The sequence below is a fragment of the Hyla sarda genome, chromosome 1, assembly GCF_029499605.1.
Source record: "Hyla sarda isolate aHylSar1 chromosome 1, aHylSar1.hap1, whole genome shotgun sequence".
Lineage (NCBI taxonomy): Eukaryota > Metazoa > Chordata > Amphibia > Anura > Hylidae > Hyla > Hyla sarda.
Genome location: NC_079189.1, coordinates 366,203,924 through 366,227,750, shown reverse-complemented (window position 1 = coordinate 366,227,750; position 23,827 = coordinate 366,203,924). Strand labels below are relative to the sequence as shown.

General features: G+C 42.1%; 1 protein-coding gene across 4 annotated transcripts in view; it reads left to right on the top strand.

The window, feature by feature from the left end:
* TRPM3 (transient receptor potential cation channel subfamily M member 3) overlaps positions 1 to 23,827 on the top strand; it is a 714,607-nt gene that overhangs the window by 40,711 nt on the left and 650,069 nt on the right. The gene's annotated exons all lie outside the window — the stretch shown is intronic.

Here is a 23,827-nt window from a genome sequence, read left to right as displayed (position 1 = left end):
AAGAAGACATTATTCAGGAACATCAGCGTTAGCAGACAGCATGCCAGAGACAGTTCCTAACAGCATCAGGTCTGAACAGCGGGGCGGGTGTTCCAGAATTGTTAACTTCCTGCAAGACATCCGAACAATGGGAAGGAAACTGTGCATGCACTTCAGCCACTCGCACACCACAAAGCACACCCTCCTTGAGCTGCAGCACCAGATCGGTATCCCCAACATAGTCTGATTTCCGATGTTTCCACATGTTGGAATTCCACCCTCCATATGGTGAGCCAACTATATGAACAGAGAAAAGCCATCACCAATTTCTTGATGATCCAAGCAGATAGGGGGACTACCCTGTTTAAAGGGGTTATCCAGGAAATTTTTTATATATATTATATATATATCAACTAGCTCCAGAAAGTTACACAGATTTGTAAATGACCTCAATTAAAAAATCTTAATCCTTTCAGTATTTATGAGCTGCTGAAGTTGAGTTGTTCTTTTCTCTCTAAGTACTCTCTGATGACACCTGTCTCGGGAACTGTCCAGAGTAGAAGCAAATCCTCATAGCAAACCTATTCTGATCTGTGCAGTTCCCGGGACAAGCAGAGATGTCAGCAGAGAGCACTGTTGCCAGACAAACAAGAACAACTCAACTTCAGCAGCTGATAATTATTGGAAGGATTAAGATTGTTTAATAGAAGTAATTTACAAATCTGTTTAACTTTCTGGAGCCAGTTGATATATATAAAAATAAGTTTTTTCCTGGATTACCCCTTTAATGTCAACCAGTGGCAGCTCAAACGTGACACCTGCCGTTTGCTCAGGCCCTTTGAGAAAGCCGCATTATAAGTCAGTCACCAGGATTACGGGATGAACGGCATCATTCCACTGCTTTATTTACTACAACATGTGTTGGAAAAAATGGCTGGTCGGCCACATGAACCCTGTGGGGGCTGAACTGGAAGAGGAGGGGGAGAGGGACAGTGGAGCACAGTTTAGGTTTGGCAAAATGTGTGGATTTTATAGTCATCTGACAGGAGAGGAGGAGCAGGATTAGCTAGAGGAGCTAGAGGGTAACAAGGAAGGCAAGACAGAGGACCCAGACACACCGTGGCAGTATGCAGTGGATATGGAGGCAGGTAGTCCCTCCGAGTCACTTGCACAAATGGCACAATGCATGCTCACTTGCTTGCGTAGTGACCGCCGAATTGTCACCACTTGCTCTCCACTTTATTGGCCCCTCGCTACCAGCACAAAATAGGGAGAGGGAGAACAAACTGACCTACTACAGAGATATCCTACGTAGTCAGTTGGAAGATGCCTATCTGCGCCATGTTCCATCCTCTCGCAGGTCTGACTCAGGGGGCTCTCTGCAGTCTACAGTCGCTGATGAGTAGCTTTCTTCACCCGCATAGTGAAGCAACTCATTAGAAGCATTTAGACCTGGAGAAGGACCTGAACCAGCAGGTGGTGGCATAACTTGACATGATCATGCCAACACACCTTGAAGATCTGCTGGACTTCTGGGTAGGCAAACCTGATTTGTGGCCGCAACTAGCAGAGTTTGCACTAGAAAAGCTTTTTAACCCCTTAACAAAGCAGTACGTAAGTGTACGTCCTGGTGTGTTAGTACTTAACGCACCAGGATGTACATCTGTGTCATGTACAGGATGTAAATGTATGTCCTGGTGCATTAACCCCTTAAGGACCAAGGACGTACCGGCACGTCCTGAGTCCTTTCCCTTTCTATAACGCGGGGCCTCTAACAACGGACGGGACCCGTGGCTAATAGCGCGCGGCACGCTATTAACCCTTTAGACGCGGCATTCAAAGTGAAAGTCAAACCATGCCGGTTAGCTCAGGGAGCTGTTCGGGATCGCCGTGGCGAAATCACGGCATCCCAAACAGCTGATAGACACGAGGAGGGTCTCCTATCTTGCCTCCTGGTGTCCGATCGCCGTATGACTGCTCAGTGCCTGAGATCCAGGCATGAGCAGTCAAGCGGCAGAATCATCGATCACTGGTTTCCTATGAGAAACCAGTGATCAATGTAAAAGATCAGTGTTTACAGTGTTATAGGCCCCTATGGGAGCTATAACACTGCAAAAAAAAAAAAAAAGTTAATAAAGATCATTTAACACCTCCCCTGTTAAAAGTTTCAATCACCCTCCTTTTCCCATTTAAAAAAAATGTGTAAATAAAAATAACGTTAATTAAACCACACTGTCAATGGCGTGCGCGCAAAAAAAATTCCAAAGTACAAAATAGTGTATTTTTGGTCACTTTTTATATCATGAAAAAAATGAATAAAAAGTGATTAACAAGTCCGATCAATACAAAAAGGGTACCACTAAAAACTTCCGATCACGGCGCAAAACATGAGCCCTCATACTGACCTATACGCTGTAAAATAAAAAAGTTATAGGGGTCAGAAGATTTTAAACGTATACATTTTCCTGCATGTAGTTATGATTTTTTTCAGAAGTACGACAAAATCAAACCGATATAAGAAGGGCATCTACAGAATAAAGAGAATGTGTAATTTTTATTGAAAAATTTACTGCGTAGAAACAGAAGCCCCCAAAAGTTACAAAATGGCGTTTTTTTCAATTTTGTCTCACAATGAGTTTTTTTTCCGTTTTGCCGTAGATTTTTGGGTAAAATGACTTATGTCATTACAAAGTAGAATTGGTGGTGCAAGAAATAAGCCATCATATGGATTTTTAGGTGCAAAATTGAAAGGGTTATGATTTTTTAAAGGTAAGGAGGAAAAAACGAAAGTGCAAAAATGGAAAAACCCCTGGTCCTTAAGGGGTTAAGTACCAACACACCAGGACATACATTTATGTCCTGCTTCGTTAAGGGGTTAAAAAGAACTTGGCATGTTGAAAATATGCGGCAGGTCCCGGCTGCTATCAGCAGCCAGGGACCCGTCGGTATTGGTGCCATTAACCCCTCAGATGCTGTGATCAATACCACGGGGATCCAGTCATCCAGATTGGTGGACAGAGGTCTCCTCACCTGCCTCCACTGCCTTCCTCGAGTCTTCTGCTCTATTCTGCGATTGAGCAGAAAAGAGCAGAAGATAGCCGATAGTAGCACTGTTCAGTATCTGCAATCAAGTGATTGCAATAAATAGTCGCCTATGGGGACATAAAAAAGTTTTTAAAAAAAGGAAAAGAAAAAAGGAAAAAATAAAAGGAAAAAAATTTGAAAAATCCCCTCCCCCAATAAAAATGTAAATTGTAAATATTTCCCATTTTACCCCAAAAAGTGTAAAAATAAATAAATAATAAACATATTTGATATCGCTGCATGTGTAAATGTCCGAACTATCAAAATATAATCTTAATGATCCCGTACGGTGAACGACGTAAATTTTAAAAATCAAAAATTGATGCTTTTTTCCCCATCATATTCCAAAAGAAATTAATAAAAAATTTACTAAAAGTTTTATATATGCAAATGTGGTACCAATAAAAAGTACAGATCTCGACGCAAAAAATGAGTCCTCATACTGCCTATATATATACATATATGCATATACGGAAAAATGAAAAAGTTATAGGTTGTCAAAATAGAGAGATTTTAAATGTACTAATTTGGTTAAAAAGTTTTGAGATTTTTTTTAAGCGGTACAATAATAGAAAAGTATGTAATCATGGGTATAATTTTTATTGCATTGACCCACAGAATAAAGAAAACACGTCATTTTTACAAATTTGCAAAATTTGCTAAATGGCCGAATTGTTACGTGTGGAACGGCAGCCATTCTCGTAACAATACCTCACCCTTTCACACGTAACAATATGACCATTCTCATATATACAGTAGCCAGAGTCTGATTGGTCGCCCAGCTCCTTTTTGAATAGATCAATTGGTGCCGCAACTCCGGCAACCTTGCTATTGGTTATTATGACATCAAACACAGAGTTTACTGTTCTACATCTTAGCTGGCATCATTCTGATTGGCCACCACTCTCCTGAATGTTTTCGATAAAGCACCGCAGATTGGCTGAAAGTAAAAACACGTGATCACATAATACAAAAACTCTCAGCCTGTCCACCGGCTGTCAACACAAGAAAAAGTGACATCAGAGCTTCCGAGCCCTGTGATTGGTCACCACCTTTATGAATATATTAACGAGAACCTAATACAGTAAAAACCTAAAGTCTTGTCCGTACTTTTTAAACAGCCAGTTCCCAACACAAATAACCAAGGCATGTTAAACACTGCACTTATTTTATTATAGTCTTATAAAATATATGCTCTTTTACAATATGTCATGAAAGCGCTACACGAACCACCCATGTTACGCCCCCTGGGCTGGAGCCCAGATCCTGTTTCTTTGGCGCCATTTTTACTATTTAAATATAGGAATAATGTAAGAATGTAGACAACTCTAATCTACAATTGAGAAAGGAGTAACTTAAAGGGGTTATCCAGGAAAAAACTTTTTATATATATATATATATATATATATATATATATATATATATATATATATCAACTGGCTCCAGAAAGTTAAACAGATTTGTAAATTACTTCTATTAAAAAATCTTAATCCTTTCAGTACTTATGAGCTTCTGAAGTTAAGGTTGTTCTTTTCTGTCTAAGTCCTCTCTGATGACACCTGTCTCGGGAAACGCCCAGTTTAGAAGCAAATCCCCATAGCAAATCTCTTCTAAACTGGGCGTTTCCTGAGACACGTGTCATCAGAGAGGAATTAGACAGAAAAGAACAACCTTAACTTCAGAAGGTCATAAGTACTGAAAGGATTAATATTTTTTTATAGAAGTAATTTACAAATCTGTTTAACTTTCTGGAGCCAGTTGATATATATAAAAAAGTTTTTTCCTGGAATACCCCTTTAACCTCGAAGCGTGTCTTGCTTGTCTTTTTATCTATGCACAAATAAATGTGAATACTTTTTTAACCGGACTGGAACTGAATTTTGCCTCTGAAAGGCAGCACCGCTGCAGAACATCTTTCCTCCTCCAGTAACTACAATTCCTGCCGACCTCTACCTGAGTGTTTTGGCCAAGGTTCCGCAGGCTGCAGCCCAAGATCTCTCGTCTGACTCCACACGGAGGGGTGACACGCTTTTTTAAAGACTTACCCCAGGTGGGCGCACATCACACAGGGGTCTTGTGGGATATTATACCCACGGAATTACACGAGGCTCTGTCCTCTCCTTTGTTCTTTTTTTCTCTCCTATATTGCCTTGCTAAGTAGGAAGACAAACTGATCCAGACTAAGCCATCAGCTGATTCCTGTTATTGGTAACAACCAATCTTGTACAATTTTTTTATGCTTACTCATAAATGACTGATATTTACAATATATTGATAAGGGGTAGAAAAATAAACTTCTGCATGTGCCTTGAGCGTCTCCTTTTCTGCCAGACTATAATAGAACAGTTATACTAGTAACTGCACACACTGGGAAGCCCAAATGTTTTACAACTAGACTTTTTATCTTTATCTTGAAACTTTTTGGATCTAACTTATATAATCTCTGGAAGAATTTAGAGATGGTGCGAACATCTGGCATTTCTTTTTCTTTTTTTTACGTTGACCCTCTTTACAGTTGTAACCTCTTTCCCATTATTAATGGCCTTGCGATTTTGTTGGATTTTTCTGTTACAGTGTGCCTTTGATGAAAATAAGCTGTATAGAAGCAAGAAGTGTTATTATAGGGACACAGACGCATTTCTAAAACTCTCCATGGAATTATATGGATATATTCTAATAGTTTTGCTTAAATTTTAGCCCCAACAGAAAAAATACATTTGTTCCAATGTCAGGATTGAGTAAAAATGTTATTGAATTTTTAGTTCCCGACATTTACAGTAGTTTGTGAGTCACACATTTTCTTTATTAGAGCTACCGCATGAAAAAATATAAGTGTTACATTCAATTTCCAGTAGTTTTCTGTTAACCACGGCAGTATTTGGATCCAGTAATTGCTGTAAAGGTTATATATTCCCATTTTTTCTTAATTCAGGGGGGGGAAACAAATTACTATTTAAGAATATTTGTTTTTTGCAGGGAAAGTTATTGTAACAGGATTTAAAGGGGTACTCCACTGAAAAACATTTTCGTTTAAAACAACTGGTACCAGAAAGTTAAAAAGATTTGTAAATTACGTCTATTAAAAAATCCCAATCTTTTCAGTACATATCAGCTGCTATATACTGCAGAGGAAGTTCTTTTCTTTTTGAATTTCCTTTCTGTCTGACAACATGCTCTCTGCTGACACCTATGTACATGTCAGGAACTGTCCAGAGTAGGAGCAAATCCCCATAGCAAACCTATCCTGCTCTTGACAGTTCCTGACATGGACAGAGGTGTCAGCAGAGAGCACTGTGGTCAGACAGAAAAGAAATTCAAAAAACAAAAGAACTTCCTCTGTAGTATACACATCGGCCCTCATTTACTTAGAAAATCGGGTTGTAAGTCTATCTTGCTTTCTTACCCGACTGCTTTTTTCCCCTGGTATTTATTTTTATGTCCCATCCTAATTGTTGCACGTGGGTTTTGTTGGTTTTGGTTTCCAACTCCTCTCAGTTGTCGGGAAAAAATCCAGAACAATTCAACAAATTCGGGTTGGAAACCTTTATAAATACGTGGGAAAGCTCAGAAATGTCGGGTTACGCCCCTTTTTCGGGTTTGGGAGAATCCACATTGGGTCCATCGGGAAAAAATGTCAGATGGAGTCGCAGACTGGCGCACGATGTCTGCGACATGTCGCAGACAAAGATGCGCCAAAAAAACCCGACAAAACAAGTCGGGTTTAGAATATTAAATGAGGGCCATCATCTAAAAAGTACTGGAAGGATTGGGATTTTTTAATAGAAGTAATTTACAAATCTGTTTGACTTTCTGGCACCAGTTGATTTAAAAGAAAATGTTTTCCAGTTGAGTACCCCTTGAAGGGTACTCTACTGGGTAATATACTGTACAGTTTAGTCATGTAATGAATAACAGCCTTATTGGAAAAGAAAAGGTATGTTTGTTTTGCACTTAGCATCTGTAAGCCCAAACTTAGATAATATTAAAGATGTTACTTTTCTTATTTCCTACTTAGAGCAGAGTGAAACTTAAAATATTTTTCTGCATTGGTTCTCCAGAGGACATGCAAACCAGATTAACTATATATTTTAAGACTACAGATTTGATTAGTTAGTTTTTGCTCACACTCAAACTGGGTTTTGTTTATTTTTGATTTGTTTGTTTTGACAGCAGAAATAGCATAGTCTGCTGCACTATCCTTGACCTATAATATGTCTATCATTGCTGTTCTCTAAAACTCTCGAACATGACAAATGTATTTTATCTTACTTTTTAAAGTAATACAACCTATTTTTAAAGAATAATTCATTTGATGGTCAGGCATTCACCATGGTTTGACTTCTCCCACCCCCGTGATTGATTATTGCTTAGGGAAGGCACAGACAGTAAAAATGTAGCATCAATGCTGGCCATTGAAATGGCTGGGGTCTGTCCCGGGATTGGAATTTATTATGCTTTCTGGCCTATTTAGATATTTTGGAGTTTGGTCAGTATTTACAGTGGGGATCAAAAGTTTGGGCACCCCAGGTAAAAATTTGTATTAATGTGCATAAAGAAGCCAAGGAAAGATGGAAAAATCTCCAAAAGGCATCAAGTTACAGATTATGACATTCCTCTCTTTAACTTCAGCTTTTTTACAGATGGCATCAAGTTAGCATCCATAATTTGCTGAAATTTTCTTGCATCCATTTTTCCTTCTACTCGTGAGATGTTCCCTGAGCCACTGGCTGCAATACAACCCCAAAGCATGATTGATCCACCCCCATGCATAACAGTTGGACAGAGGTTCTTTTCATTACATTCGGTTCCCCTTCTTCTCCAAACATACCTTTGCTCATTCCGGCCAAAAAGTTCAATTTTAACCTCATCGGTCCACAGAACTTGTTTCCAAAATCCATCAGGCTTGTCTATATGTTCATTTGCAAAGTTCAAACACTGATTTTTGTGGTGAGGTCGTAGAAGAGGTTTTCTTCTAATGACTCTTCCATGAAGACCATATTTGTACAAGTATCTCTTTATAGTGGAATAGTGTACCACAACTCCAGTGTCTTCCAGATCTTTCTGGAGGGATTGTGCAGTGAAACGTGGGTTTTGAATAGTTTTTCTCACAATCCTGTGAGTTGTTCTGATATTTTTCTTGGTCTTCCAGATCTTGCTTTAACTTCCACTGTTCCTGATAACTGCCATTTCTTAATTACATTCCGAACAGAGGATATTGACATCTGAAAACGTTTCGCTATCTTCTTATAGCCTTCTCCAGCTTTATGAGCGTCAACTATTTTCAGTTTCAGATTTCTAGACAACTGCTTAGAAGAACCCATGGTGCTGATTGTTGGGGCAAGGTCAGATGAGTCTGGGCATTTAAATCCTTTGAGATTGACATCACCTGGTCTTCCCAGATGATGATTGAGAACAATCCATGACACTGGCAGGTCTCAGCTTTGCAAAGGGGACAGTGCATGCTATAAATTCTGCAGGGTGCCCAAACTTTTGCAGACACCATTTTTTTCTGTTATTTTGAAAGTGTAAATGATGGAAATAAAATCTAACTTTTGTTGACATATTATAAGAAAGTCTAATCTGTAATTTGATGCATTTTGGAGATTTTTCCATCTTTCCTTGGCTTTTTTATGCACATTAATACACATTTTTTACCTGGGGTGCCCAAACTTTTGATCCCCACTGTATCTGCCTTTTAACCCACTCATGCTGTGTTACCATATCAGGGGAACTTATCAGAAGTCTGGCAGACCCTCACCTTTTGCCTTCACAGCTTTCTAAGTGTCCTGTTGTGACACTTATTTCATTACTACTGCAGTGTTACATCTGTCAGTCACTTTCATCAGACAATTCTGATGGGTAAAAGGATTTGCACAGTATAACTTTTTATAGCCAATTTTTTTTTTTACTGCATTATGTTATGAACACTAGTTTGTCATCTGCTGAATGAAACCACTATTGTATATATATATATATATATATATATATATATATATATATATATATAAATAGATATACAAAAAAAACCTATACCATGCAAACTAAGAATTTCACTGAGGCACCGGAATTAAAACTTAACCTTTAATTATGCAGCAGCCCAGCTCCACAGAAAATAAAAAGTAAAATATCAAAAATCCCATTTATTTTCATGCCCAACGTGTTTCTCCCAGCTGGTAATCGGGATCCTCAAGAGCCATGCTAGGAAGAACAAATAAATTACAAACTTAAAACAACAAAATTAATGCTGGACCAAATACTGGGACAATACCCTGCAGACAGAAAGCATAGTGATGTATTCCAGCAGTCAACTAATGAAAGACAGATAGCTCCCTGTAGGAGCACTTACAGCACCCCGTGCCTGTGATGTGTGGAGGAGAACCCATCTTTACTATGATTGTGGCATACTTTACTTTCTATGGTCCTGTCATTTCAGAGCGATATAGCCCTTTGTATGTGCTGTGTGGCCCTTTCAATAGAATTATGCATGGCTGTTGTTTGCTGTCTCTACACAGTGAGGTTTATTTATTAAGAGTAGAGTGAACTTTTCTTTGTGGTTTTTGATTTCCGACAGGTATTTTCCAAAGGTATTTACTAAGGTTTCCCTACATTTAGCACTTTTCCCTACATTTTGCTTTTTTTACAACTGTTCTGATATGTCTGGTTTTCCTCAGCTCAAATCCACCACATTTTCAGTGGAAACCTTAGTAAATATGTTGGGATTTTTCGAAACTGTTGGGGGCACGCCCCTATTGTCAGGGCCAAGCCCACTTTCTCCACTGGCCACACCCCATTTTCGGGTTCTCTTTACCCAGTGGTTCCAAGTTGCCTCAAATCAAATCCTGCATGTAGTGATTGATCATTTTATCTATTTAAAGGCCACTGTCAATGCTAACAGAGGCATTTAAACACTGACAGTGCGAGTTATTGGTGGTTCGGCAGTCAGATGGGCCTGATCACAGGAAGCTGGTCCATTGTCATGGCACCCCAAAGCCTGTACTAGGCCTTGTATTAGCCATGATCAGTCTATTGTTACAGCGTGCCTAAAGCAGGCTATACCAATTGAGTGCCGGTCTAATGTCGGTCTAATGCCGGTTTAGTGTAATACTATAGCATTTCACTAATCTGCATGAGCAATTGAATAATTGCTCATACAACTCCCTTATAAAATGATTTTAAAAATACAAAAAAATCCCCCTCATATTAAAGATTCAAATCTGTAATCACTCAGGGAACAAAAGGCTAAGAGGCTATAAATTTTACAAAGCCTGTGTTTTTTCCTTACTCCTTAAAATCTGTCCAATTATGTAATTTGAATTTGTAAGAAGGGTTTTTCCTTTAATTTTTTTAATACAGGACCTTATATCACTAAACCCTACAATGAGACTTTAAACACATACATCAAAGAATTATGGATGAAGCTAAATTAAAATTTCCATAGTAATTACATGCATATATTCATAAATGAGTTCTTATGTAATGCATGCATAATCGTTTAATTGATTCTGGCCAAAGACACTGCTACTGTTACTCTACGTGTCACCGTCCGAGGGAAATAGAAGAAATTCACCTCTTAAATAGTCATTTTAATGTATTACATCTAAGTTCTTGTGCCATGAATTCAACAATTACTATCAGCAATTTAGCCTTAAAGGGGTATTCCGACCCTAGACATCTTATCCCTTATGGAAAGGATAGGGGATACGATGTCTGATCGCGGGGTCTTGTCGCTGCGATCTCTCCTGCAGCACCCCCATTCTTCATCTGCATGGAGTGACGTGGCTGATGATGTGCGTTACAGGGGAGACTTGCATTGAGGAGGCAGGGCGGGACGTCACAAGGTCCAAAATTGTGCATTTTTGGTCACTTTGTATACCATAAAAAAATTTATAAAAAGTCCTCAAAAAGTCCTATAAAAAAAATGGTACCAATAAAAACTTCAGATCATGGCGCAAAAAATTAGCCCGCATACCACCTTGTATACAGGAAAATAAAAAAAGTTATAGAGGTCAGAAGATGACATTTTGAAATGTAAAAATTTTTGTGCAAACTGCTATAATTTCACCTGAAGTAAAACAAAATACAACCTATATAAGTTGTGAATGATTATAATCATATGGACCTACAGAATGAAGATAAGGTGTCATTTTAACAAAAAGTGCACTGCGTAGAAACGAAAGCCCCCAAAAATGCTTTCATTGTAGATTTTTTGGGTAAAATGACTGATGTCATTACAAAGTACAATTAGTGGCACAACAAACAAGCCATCATATGGGTCTGTAGGTGCAAAATAGGATTTTTTAAAAGGTGAGGAGGTAAAAACAAAAATGGAAAAACCCTGAGTCCTTAAGGGGTTAAATATTCAACATGGTTTAATCAACTATATTACAAAAAGTCTTTAATTTTTATCAGTAACAACAGATAAAAAGCTTTTGGATCTAACAGTCACCATTTACCTCAGAAAACGTATAAGTAAATTGGTCAAGTATTTCTTATAATGCTGTGCCCAGACCAGGATATTACATTGGAAATGTACCAACCAGTACCATCCAGATAATATTGACTGGTAATATATGGGGAAGAAAGGATCTGAGAAGCAGCTCTCATGCTATCTTTTTCCTGCGGCTTTCCCTAGAAATTAGTGTTTCACTCCAAAGAGGAGCCTTGAAAACTGACTAGGAATGTATGCAAAGGCAGAGTTCCCTCCAGAGGGAAATAATACCAATGCAAGAGTCCTTTTGGCTAGATCTCTGGCTTGGCATACATTCCTAGTCAAATTCCAAGACTCCTAGTTTGAGTGAAATGCTGACCTCTAGGAAAAGCCAATTGGAAAAGGTGGTCTGAGAGCTTCTTGGCATATCCTTTTTTTCCAGAATACCCAGTATAGCATCGATGGCCTCTAAGTCTCCACATGACTTTATGACACTTACATTAACCCTTTAGTTCCAGTAGTAATATTGTTGATATGCCAACCCTGATCTAGTCCAATATATTTTAAGGCTACTTGAAAATGTGGCCGGGTTTGCATACAGTAAATCCTCAGCATATCAGAGCAGCAGCATTTTGATTTCGATTTTAGGAATTCTCTTTCACATGCTTTTATCTGCTGCAGAAAATCAGTCCCATGTACGGTTAGGCTAGCTTTATAATTCTCTTATATCCTATGTTTATTTTGTTCCCTTCATCAAAGGACTGTTGCTCTAGAAGACCATTTTCTAAGAAATCTTAGTATTCTTGTCAATAATGCTTCCATACATAATAAGTCATTTTCAGTCACACATAGCAAAGACTTTGTGTGATTATTTCTTGCAGCCGCAGATAGCATATTATCTCTTGTGCCTCTGTGGTTTTAGCTCATTTTCATGTTGTACGTTTGAGACAGTCTTGTTTAGAAGCCATCTGCGAATATTGTACCTTTAATTTGCTGCTGACAGCATAAAGGTTGACCACCTTGATCCCTATGTATTGTTTTGCAGGCAGTGATTGTAGGCCCTAAGGTAAGATAATCCTGCCTTGCAAAATAATTAGGTTTCCCTATCTTATATGAAGCTTCTGTTTAGCTTAAGATGAATTACATGGTAGGGTTTCAGTGTAACAAAACTGTACAGAGGATTTCTTGCTTATTATGAGGTGTAAAAAAGAAAATTCATCCTGCGGAAGAAAAAGTAGGATTCTGTGCATGAAAATTGCCTACAATCTAATTGTACTGAATGAACTGGCTATATGGAACACAAATATTGTTAAAGCTTATGACATAAATGTAGAGCCAGCACTGATAAATAAAACATAAAAATATTCATTTCAAATCCATAAAAAAAATCCAAGCTTGGCGGAAGACTACCTAACGTTCCTTCAAAACTAAAAATAGGGATTGGGATTTCTACCCTGTCTAGATGAGACCACAGGTTTTTGGGCGCTTCCAGGACCTTATTATGAATGATTTGGTAGTTTTGAGAAACACAACTTCTACATGCCCCCTAGGGCCATTATTTCACAGAAAGATTTGGACTACATGTATGTGGACACATTCGTGATAGCTAACGTATATACTCGAGTATAAGCCGAAAAATTGTGCTGAAAACGCCCCCCTTGGCTTATACTCGAGTGAACTCTCCGTCTGCCAATACCTTTCAGTGATCTTCAACCTGTGGACCTCCAGATGTTGCAAAGCTACAACTCCCAGCATGCCCGGACAGCCATCGGCTGTCCAGGCATGCTGGGAGTTGTAGTTTTGAAACATCTAGAGGTCGGCAGGATAAAGACCACTGCGGCCTTCGTCATCATCCAGACCCCCCCCCCCCTTTTTAGTTTTCTACTCACCTCCCCTCGGTGGGAAGGAAGGGTGAGCCGGTCTGGGTCATCTATGCTGCAGGGACCGTCCGGTGGGGAGGGTTAGTCGTTCCGGGCTGTCCATTTTCACCAGGAGGCCCTCTTCTCCGCTCTGGGCCCGGACAAGTGACATTGCCTTGACGACGATGCACAGGGACGTCCGTGCCCAGCAGACGTACCTGTGCATGAACGTCCCTGTGCGTCGTCGTCAAGGCAATGTCACTTGTCCGGGGCTGGGCCTTGAGCGGAGAAGAGGGCCTCCTGGTGAAAGTGGACAGCCCGGAACGACTATACCCTTCCCACCGGACAGCATAGATGGCCCGGACCAGCTCACCCATCCTTCCCACCGAGGGGAGGTGAGTAGAAAACTAAAAGAGGGTCTGGATGATGACGAAGCCCCGGCAGTGGTCCTTAATCTGCGGACCTCCAGATGTTTCAAAACTACAACTTCCAGCATGCCCGGACAGCCGATGGCTGGGAGTTGTAGTTTTGCAACATCTGGAGGTCCACAGGTTGAAGACCACTTTGAAAGGCGGTGATGATGACGGGCGTGATGATGACGGGGGTGATGATGACGGGGGTGATGATGACAGGGTGAAGATGACAGGGTGATGATGACGGGGTCATAATGACAGGGTTATGATGAGGGGGTGTTAATTATGTGGGTGTGTATGGTTAGATTCAGTTCTGCAACCATTTGTGTTAAAATGTTCCAGTTATATCAAAGATACTAAGCATTTTCTTATCCCCTATGGATCAATTCATATGGAGCGAATATTTTTCATGTTGAATCGCTCTATTCTTCCATTCCTTATAATTTGTCTCATTCTGCTATTGCTGATATTATGAATAGGTTTTCTGATTACAGTTTGGATTTAAAGTAAGTTATTTTGGAAGTTACAGATTGTGTATTGAAACACTATTATTTTTTATTTGATAATGTGTTTTATTTACAGCGCACAGGAACATCTATGGGGCCAAGTCATCACCAGCACTTGCTAATTTGTTTGATTAATGGTTGGAGAAGTTGTTTATTTTTTCTGATTGTAATATTTATAGGGACAGTCTTTTATGGTACGGGAAGTATGTGGATGCTGTCATAATAGTTTAGTCATCTGAAAAAAAAAACATGGTTTCTGATTTTATTAAATGCAATAATAGCAATCATTGTAATCTCAAATTTACCCATCAATGGTGTCAGAATTTTTTTTATTAATATCCCTTTAATAGCTAATATTGATAATGGGAAAGTAGAGGTAATGCCCTTTCATAAACCCATATTGGGCAATAGCACTTTAAGAGCCAACTCGTGTCACCCTACGAATACTATTAAAGGGGTACTCCACTGCCCCAGTGTCCAGAACATTTAGTTCCGAATGCTGGGTACAGGCTGCGGGGGTCGTGATGTCACACCACGCCCCCTTAAATGCAAGTCTATGGGATAGGGCGTGACGTCAGTCACGCCCCCTCCCATAGACTTGCATTGAGGCGGTGTGACGTCACGAGGGGGCGTAGCCGTGACGTCACGTCCCCGCACCCAGCGTTCTGAACTAAATGTTCCGGAGGCTGGGGCAGTGGAGTACCCTTTTAAGGGAATCCCAGTGGGGAACCTAATATGAGTTCAAAGGAACAGCTCTTTTCTGAAAACATACCAGAGGGAAGCTAATGTGGTTTTCTCAAGTCTAAGACAGAGTGGATATCCTGAATGGGTTTTGAATAAAAATGTTGTTAATATGTCTGTTTTTGTAAGCACATATAGAGTGTGGTATGTAATCAAATAAGACAGCTTGTAAGATAATACTTACCTTTGTTATCCACCATTCCCATTTTATCTGAAATCATTAAGAACAGGGTTTAGTTCTCCACAGAGAGTCCCTACTTTATTCAGTCTGTTGGTCCCTAGAATAATTGCTAGTGGGGGGAAAAAAACCTTGTTTGGTTGTCCACCAAAGGTTTTCATAAATGTGCAGGATCGTGATGTGTAGTGAGCAAGTTTGAAAAGAAATGTACAGTCTTTGAGGATACCATTGATGGTAAAAGCATTTCCACCCTCGTAGTTATTAGAATTGTTTGTACTGAATGCAGATTAACCTGTTGGGAGCACTAAAAGGTTCTTAAAAAAATATTTGCAGGAATATTTACATCCAGCTGCTGGTCCTTTGATTACTAACTTTTCATATGTGTCTAAACACTTCATGCTTTGTCACAATGAAAACACTTCTGATCTACATTTCTGGGGTACTAAAAGAATTAGTAGGGGAGTGGGAAGAAGGAACATGTACGCACTCTGGAGATCATGTGGACCTATTTGCTTAAAGGGGTATTCCGGCTTTATACATCTTATCCCCTATCCAAAGGATAGGATGTATGATCACAGGAGTCTTGCCGCGATCTCGGTGCAGCACCAAACATTCTGTTCCGGGTGCTGCCTCTGAGTCAAGGATGTGATGTCACGACCATGCCCCCTAGTAATGTCAAAATAAAATAGTATAAAATAAAATATGGAATTGCGCAATTTTGTGGTGCAATATTTTTTTTCACAGTACATTAAAAATGGCATGCAAGCTTTATTGTACGGGGTAGTACAATTCCAGTGATACCAAACTTGGGGTCGATGGGATTACTAGACACAAAAGAATAGCGGCATTTCAGTTAATTTTCATTTAAATGCCGTGATCTGTACAGTTAAAAAATCTTTACTGTTAAATGACGGACATCTGAGTTATCGCCCATGTCCATCATTACCAGCAGATGTTAGCCCGATCCGCGGGCAACGCACCAAGTCCGCTCACCCGACCCATGACGTACATGTCTGTCATGGGTTGGGCAGGTGTTGAACAATATAATCAGAGTATACTGCTGAGTATACTGCCTTAGCACAACTAGATAATATATTCAGTACTAAATGCTTGCTGTGACTTTAACAATAGAAACAGAACCCCTCTCTCTCACCTTAATGGGGCTGTTATGGTCGCCATAATAATCCCCTTCATATATAGTGTTGCTCGCGAATATTCGCAATGCAAATTTTATTTGCGAATATCGCATATTTGGGAATTCGCGAATATAGCACTATATATTCGTAATTACGAATATTCTTTTTTTTTTCACAGTACACATCACAGTGATCATCCCTCGCTGCTTCCAGCTTGTGTGGTGTAAAGAAGGCTCTAATACTACTGTGTGAGACTGGCGGGTGAATTTTCGCATATGCGAAAAATTTTATATGCTAATTTTTGCATGCGCGAATATAAAACGCAAATATTACGAATATGCGAATTTAGCGAATATATGACGAATATTCGTCCATATATTCGCGAAATATCGCGAATTCGAATATGGCCTATGCCGCTCAACACTATAATATACACTGTCAGGATATATGAAAGGTAGGAGCCACCACCTTGCAACCTTCCACTATTAGAAGCGAGGGCCAATAGTGAAGAACAGCTCTCATTCAGGAAAACCTATCAGGTCTGTACATGATATGAATGACCAGTCATTGAAATAGCTGATAAATAGAGCCACAGCTTCTTCTGGCAATGACAGCTGATTGTAGGGGGTTTCTAAAGCTGGACCTATACTTTCACATAGAGTTTACTATAAAAGCACCCTATTGCAAAAAATTACTTTATTTAGCTATTTGGTAGCACCGCTTCTTTAGCCAGTACATTTAAGGTTATACTGTACTCTATCTGTATTGTGACCGAGAATTCTAGTCTGGGTGCAATCTCCACTACACCCGGGCAAAATTGGAAGAAATATACAAGCAGGGTGACTGGTTCGCAAGGTCTGACATATGACTGTGTATATAGATGTGGCTTAGTAAATGGTGAATGAGTATAGAATTGTAAATTAAATTGGGAAGTACCATATCAGAGACCTACAATCTGGATGCAATCACCGCTAAAAATGGATGTATGTAAATAAAAACAAGTGTAAGTGAAAATTAAACTGTAAATGTGTATGTGTGGTTGATTTGTGTATAGGTGATAGGAAATAGAAAAAAAGAAGAGCTCAGACTATAAGGTAGATTGGAAAAGAAAAGAAGAGACAAAAAAGGGGAGAAAATAAAATAAAGGAAAAGGTGAATAAAAGCACTTGATAGAAGAGAGAGAGAAGGATATACTGGGTAAAGGAGAAGTAGGTGATCCCCAAATGTGCACTTAGAAAAGGGATTGTGCAATGCTCTTGTAGCGTAATAACAACAAAATACACTTTATTTATAATGAAGATTAAACAAATGCAAATCAGGGAGAGCGCTGGGCCCTAGCGCCATGTAGCTCCTAGATAAGACTAGTCACATATAATAAATACAATAATACAATATGTAGTTAAAATAATAAATATCACACATGACTGTCGGTCACTATATGAATGCAACAATCACTTGGTAATAATGTAACCTGTGCTCATTCAATAGTTAATATTAGTTCCTAATATTGCAACAGTTACAGCCGTGTGATGTTATTGCTGTAAGAAAATGTTAGTGGCACGTATGTGCCGATCGCCCGCTGCACGGACCTGCAGAAGAAGGCTGAAAAAATGGTACTGCAGCCGTTGGAAGACAATCCCGGGTATGATCCAAAGGGTGGTAGAAAGTATATGCCGAGTATTGACTGCGCGGACCTGCGGAGCAAAGTGAAAGGAATGGCACTGTGGCTGTTGTGACACAGTCTCGGGTGTAATTGAAAGTAAAGATAGTTATAGGTACTATGTACCTCTCACCCGTACTCCTGTGTAGTCTTGCTGTTGTCCAATCCAGCTGCAGTTGGGGGTCTCCGCTTGGATTGTATTCTTGCCAGAGAAGTCAGCGGTGGATGAATCCTGATGTCTGCGAATTGCTGAAAAGTGCGTCCTCGTGGCGGAAGCACACAATGAAGATGATGGCACAGTCAGTGGCTACTAAGACTACCGAGTAAGGACCTAGAGGGTCCAAAATGCGTCTGTCTGTTATAAAGCCACTGATTGTGCCATCAGTCACTATCTTACAATTACACCTCAGACTGTGTCGCAACGGCCGCAGTGGCGTTCCTTTAACTTTGCTACACAGATTTTCCCATCATGCACAGCTCCCGGGACGTGACATCATCATTGAGCAGTTAGACAGAAAACTTCAGGAGCTAATAACTATTGGAAGGATTAAGATTTTTTAATAGAAGTAATTTACAAATCTGTTTAACTTTCCGGAGCCAGTTAAACAGATTTGTAAATTTAAACAGATTTATCTATTTAAAATTCTTAACCCTTCTTTTATTTTTGAATTTACTTTCTGTCTGACCACATGTCACGATTCGGCTTACGGGTTGTGGATCCGCTGTGTCAGCGAGGGATTGGCGTGGACCGTGCTAGTGGACCGGTTCAGAGAGGCTACTGGTTTTCACCAGAGCCCGCCGCAAAGCGGGATGGTCTTGCTGCGGCAGTAGCAACCAGGTCGTATCAACTAGCAACGGCTCACCTCACTGACTGCTGAGAAGGCGTGGGACAGAAGGACTAGGCAGAGGCAAGGTCAGACGTAGCAGAAGGTCGGGGGCAGGCGGCAAGGTTCGTAGTCAGGATGGATAGCAGAAGTTCAGGTAACACAGGCTTTGGACACACTAAACGCTTTCACTGGCACAAGGCAACAAGATCCGGCAAGGGAGTGCAAGGGAGGAGATCAGATATAGCCAGGGAGCAGGTGGAAGCCAATTAAGCTAATTGGGCCAGGCACCAATCATTGGTGCACTGGCCCTTTAAGTCTCAGAGAGCTGGCGCGCGCGCGCCCTAGAGAGCGGAGCCGCGCGCGCCAGCACATGACAGCAGGGGACCGGGACGGGTAAGTGACCTGGGATGCGATTCGCGAGCGGGCGCGTCCCGCTGTGCGAATCGCATCCCCGACGGCCATGACAGTGCAGCGCTCCCGGTCAGCGGGACTGACCGGGGCGCTGCAGGGAGAATGACGCCGTGAGCGCTCCGGGGAGGAGCGGGGACCCGGAGCGCTAGGCGTAACAGTACCCCCCCCCCCCTAAGTTCTCCCCTTTTTTTTGTCCGGAAACTGCCTCCCCTGGGATGAGGACACCGGGAAAGAATGGAGGGTTTCCTCAACGGCAGGCAGTACAGCAGGAGTTGGAATGGGGAGGGAGGGCAGAGGGGGAAGATTGGCACGGGGCAGGGTGACACAAGGACGGGAGCCATGAGGAGGCACAGAGGCTTGCCTGACGGGACTGGGAGGGGGGGAGAGGCACTTCCTATGGCAGGCAGAGTCCCAGTTCTTGATCTCCCCGGTGGTCCAATCAAGGGTGGGAGAATGAAGCCGGAGCCATGGCAGACCGAGGAGGACCTCAGAGGTACAGTTGGGGAGAACGAAGAGTTCAATCCTTTCGTGGTGGGGTCCAATACACATCAGGAGGGGTTCTGTGCGGTAACGCACGGTGCAATCCAGTCTGACTCCATTGACCGCGGAAATGTAGAGCGGCTTGACGAGACGGGTCACCGGGATGCTGAATTTATTCACAAACGACTCCAAAATAAAATTCCCAGAGGCACCAGAGTCCAAGCAGGCCACGGCTGAGAGGGAGGAGTTGGCTGAAGGAGAAATCCGCACGGGCACCGTGAGACGTGGAGAAGCAGACTTGGAACCAAGAGACGCCACACCCACGTGAGCTGGGTGCGTGCGTGCGTTTCCCAGACGTGGAGGACGGATAGGGCAATCCACCAAGAAATGCTCGGTACTGGCACAGTAAAGACAGAGATTTTCTTCCCTACGGCGATTCCTCTCTTCCTGGGTCAGGCGAGACCTATCCACTTGCATGGCCTCCTCGGCGGGAGGCCCAGGCGTAGATTGCAACGGATACTGTGGGAGAGGTGCCCAGAGATCTAAGTCTTTTTCCTGGCGGAGCTCTTGGTGTCGCTCAGAAAAACGCATGTCAATGTGGGTAGCCAAATGGATGAGTTCTTGCAGGTTGGCAGGAATCTCTCGTGCGGCCAGCACATCCTTGATGCAACTGGATAGGCCTTTTTTAAAGGTCGCGCAGAGAGCCTCGTTATTCCATGATAACTCGGAAGCAAGAGTACGAAATTGGATGGCGTACTCGCCCACTGAAGAATTACCCTGGACCAGGTTCAACAGGGCAGTCTCGGCAGAAGAAGCTCGGGCTGGCTCCTCGAAGACACTCCGGACTTCAGCGAAGAAGGCCTGGACTGTGGCTGTGGCAGGATCATTGCGGTCCCAGAGCGGTGTGGCCCAAGACAAGGCCTTTCCTGAAAGAAGGCTTACTACGAACGCCACCTTAGACCGTTCTGTAGGAAACAAGTCCGACAACATCTCCATATGCAGGGAACACTGAGACAAAAATCCACGGCAGAGTTTAGAGTCCCCATCAAATTTGTCCGGCAGGGACAGGCGGAGGCTAGGAGCGGCCACTCGCTGCGGAGGAGGTGCAGGAGCTGGCGGAGGAGATGGTTGCTGCTGTAGCAGAGGCAGAAGTTGCTGTAACATGGCGGTCAACTGCGACAGCTGCTGTCCTTGTTGGGCAATCTGCTGCGATTGCTGAGCGACCACCGTGGGAAGGTCAGCGAGACTTGGCAGCGGCACCTCAGCGGGATCCATGGCCGGATCTACTGTCACGATTCGGCTTACGGGTTGTGGATCCGCTGTGTCAGCGAGGGATTGGCGTGGACCGTGCTAGTGGACCAGTTCTAAGAGGCTACTGGTTTTCACCAGAGCCCGCCGCAAAGCGGGATGGTCTTGCTGCGGCAGTAGCAACCAGGTCGTATCCACTAGCAACGGCTCACCTCACTGACTGCTGAGAAGGCGTGGGACAGAAGGACTAGGCAGAGGCAAGGTCAGACGTAGCAGAAGGTCGGGGGCAGGCGGCAAGGTTCGTAGTCAGGATGGATAGCAGAAGTTCAGGTAACACAGGCTTTGGACACACTAAACGCTTTCACTGGCACAAGGCAACAAGATCCGGCAAGGGAGTGCAAGGGAGGAGATCAGATATAGCCAGGGAGCAGGTGGAAGCCAATTAAGCTAATTGGGCCAGGCACCAATCATTGGTGCACTGGCCCTTTAAGTCTCAGAGAGCTGGCGCGCGCGTGCCCTAGAGAGCGGAGCCGCGCGCGCCAGCACATGACAGCAGGGGACCGGGACGGGTAAGTGACCTGGGATGCGTCCCGCTGTGCGAATCGCATCCCCGACGGCCATGACAGTGCAGCGCTCCCGGTCAGCGGGACTGACCGGGGCGCTGCAGGGAGAATGACGCCGTGAGCGCTCCGGGGAGGAGCGGGGACCTGGAGCGCTAGGCGTAACACCACAAGTGTTCTCTGCTGACACCTCTGTCCATTTAAGGAACTGTCCAGAGCAGGATAGGTTTGCTATGGGGATTTTCTCCTACTTTGGACAGATCTGAAAATGGACAGAGGTGTCAGCAGAGAGCACTTGTGGTCAGACAGAAAGGAAATTCAAAAAGAAAAGAACTCCTTATGGAGCATACAGCAGCTGATAAGTACTGGAAGGATTAAGATTTTTTCATAGAAATAATTTACATATTTGTTTAACTTTCTGGCACCAGTTGATAATTTTTTTTTTACAGTTGAGTACCCCTTTAATGCTGAAAACTAATTTTTGTATAGTCTGTAAAAAACTATTCATATAATGAACATTGATACATGAAGCAATGATTTTGTCTGAGATTGACCTTTGTGACTGCTTAAAGGAGTACTCTGGTGGAAAATATTTCTTTTTAAATCAACTGGTGCCAGAAAGTTAAACAGATTTGTAAATTACTTATATTAAAAAATCTTTACCCTCCCAGTACTTTTTAGCAGCTGTATGCTACAGAGGAAATTCTTTTCTTTTTAAATTTCTTTTTTGTCTTGTCCCCAGTGCTCTCTGCTGACACCTGATGCCCGTATGAGGAACTGTCCATAGCAGGAGAAAAACCCCAATTGCAAACTTATGCTGCTCTGGACAGTTCCTGACAGAGGTGTCAGCAGAGAGCACTGTGGACAAGACATAAAAGAATTTCAAAATGAAAAGAATTTCCTCTGTAGCATAACTTTCTGGCACCAGTTGATTTAAAAAAGAAAAATGTTTTCCACCGGAGTACCCCTTTAAAGAATACCTGTCACCAAAGAAAACTTTTGATATAGTGTTCCTTGTGTAATTAGCAGACACTTTCCCACTCACATGCTTTTAAAATTATCAACATAAATATGTTTAAAATGTAATTTTAAAAAACGTCCGCTAGGTGGTTCTGTTCTGTTCCCGGCCACAATTAATGCAGTGAGTTTGGTCTCCTCCCGGCCTAGCAGGAAACCAAACTAAGGAAGTGCTTCTCTGCACTGAGCCTCACTGACAGCTGCACAGAGCCTCATTAAAAGCTGCAAATAGCCTCACTGAAAGATGCACAGGACCTTCCTGAAAGTTGCACAAACTGAAACATGCATAGAGCCTCACTGAAAGCTGCACAGACTAAAAGCTGCACAGAGCCTCACTGAAAGCTGCACAGACTGAAAGCTGCACAGAGCCTCCCTGAAAGCTGCACAGACTGAAAAACGCATAGAGACTCACAGAAAGCTGCACAAACTGAAAGCTGCACAGAGCCTCACTGAAAGCTACACAGACTGAAAGCTACACAGACTGAAAAATGCACAGAGCCTCACTGAAAGCTGCACAGACTGAAACATGCATTAAGACTCACATAAAGCTGCACAGACTGAAAGCTGCACAGAGCCTCACTGAAAGCCACACAGACTTAAAGTTACACAGACTGAAAACTGCACAGAGCCTTACTGAAAGCTGCACAGACTGAAAGCTGCACAGAGCCTCATTGAAAGCTGCAAAGCGCCTCACTAAAAGATGCATAAAGCCTCACTGAAAGATACACAGAGCTTGAGGTATTCTATTCATCACAGCTCTGCAACAGTGTGAGGGCGGAAGTGGTCCCCCAGCAGGCTTCAGTCATATCCGGCCTGCTGGGAAACGCCCACATTATCCTGCTGAGAGATTGCAGATTGTGAGCAAGAATAAAGGTATGCTACACAGCTTTTTAAAGCTCTGACATTTTTTTTTAAGGATGGAAGGTGTGTTAGGAGTAGTTAGGGAACATAACCAAGTTAGTTTAGAAAAGTTTATTTGGTGACAGGTACTTTTAACGTTACCTTTGTACACAAATAAACTGGGAAAAGTTGCCCAGTTGCCCATAGCAACCAATCAGATTGCTTCACTCATTTTGCAGAGGCCTTGTTAAAGATGGAAAAAGCCATCTGATTGGTTGCCATGGGCAACTGGGCAACTTTTCCTCTGCACAGTTTTTTCTAAATCTCCCCCTATCAGCTTTAAAATAAAAGTGCAGTTGTTTGTCCTCCGGTTCTGTAAAACATTGTATAAAATGTAAATCTTTTCAGGAGAAATGTGAAAAGTCTGTATGATATTAGAAAGTTTGACTCAGCCTAAAGT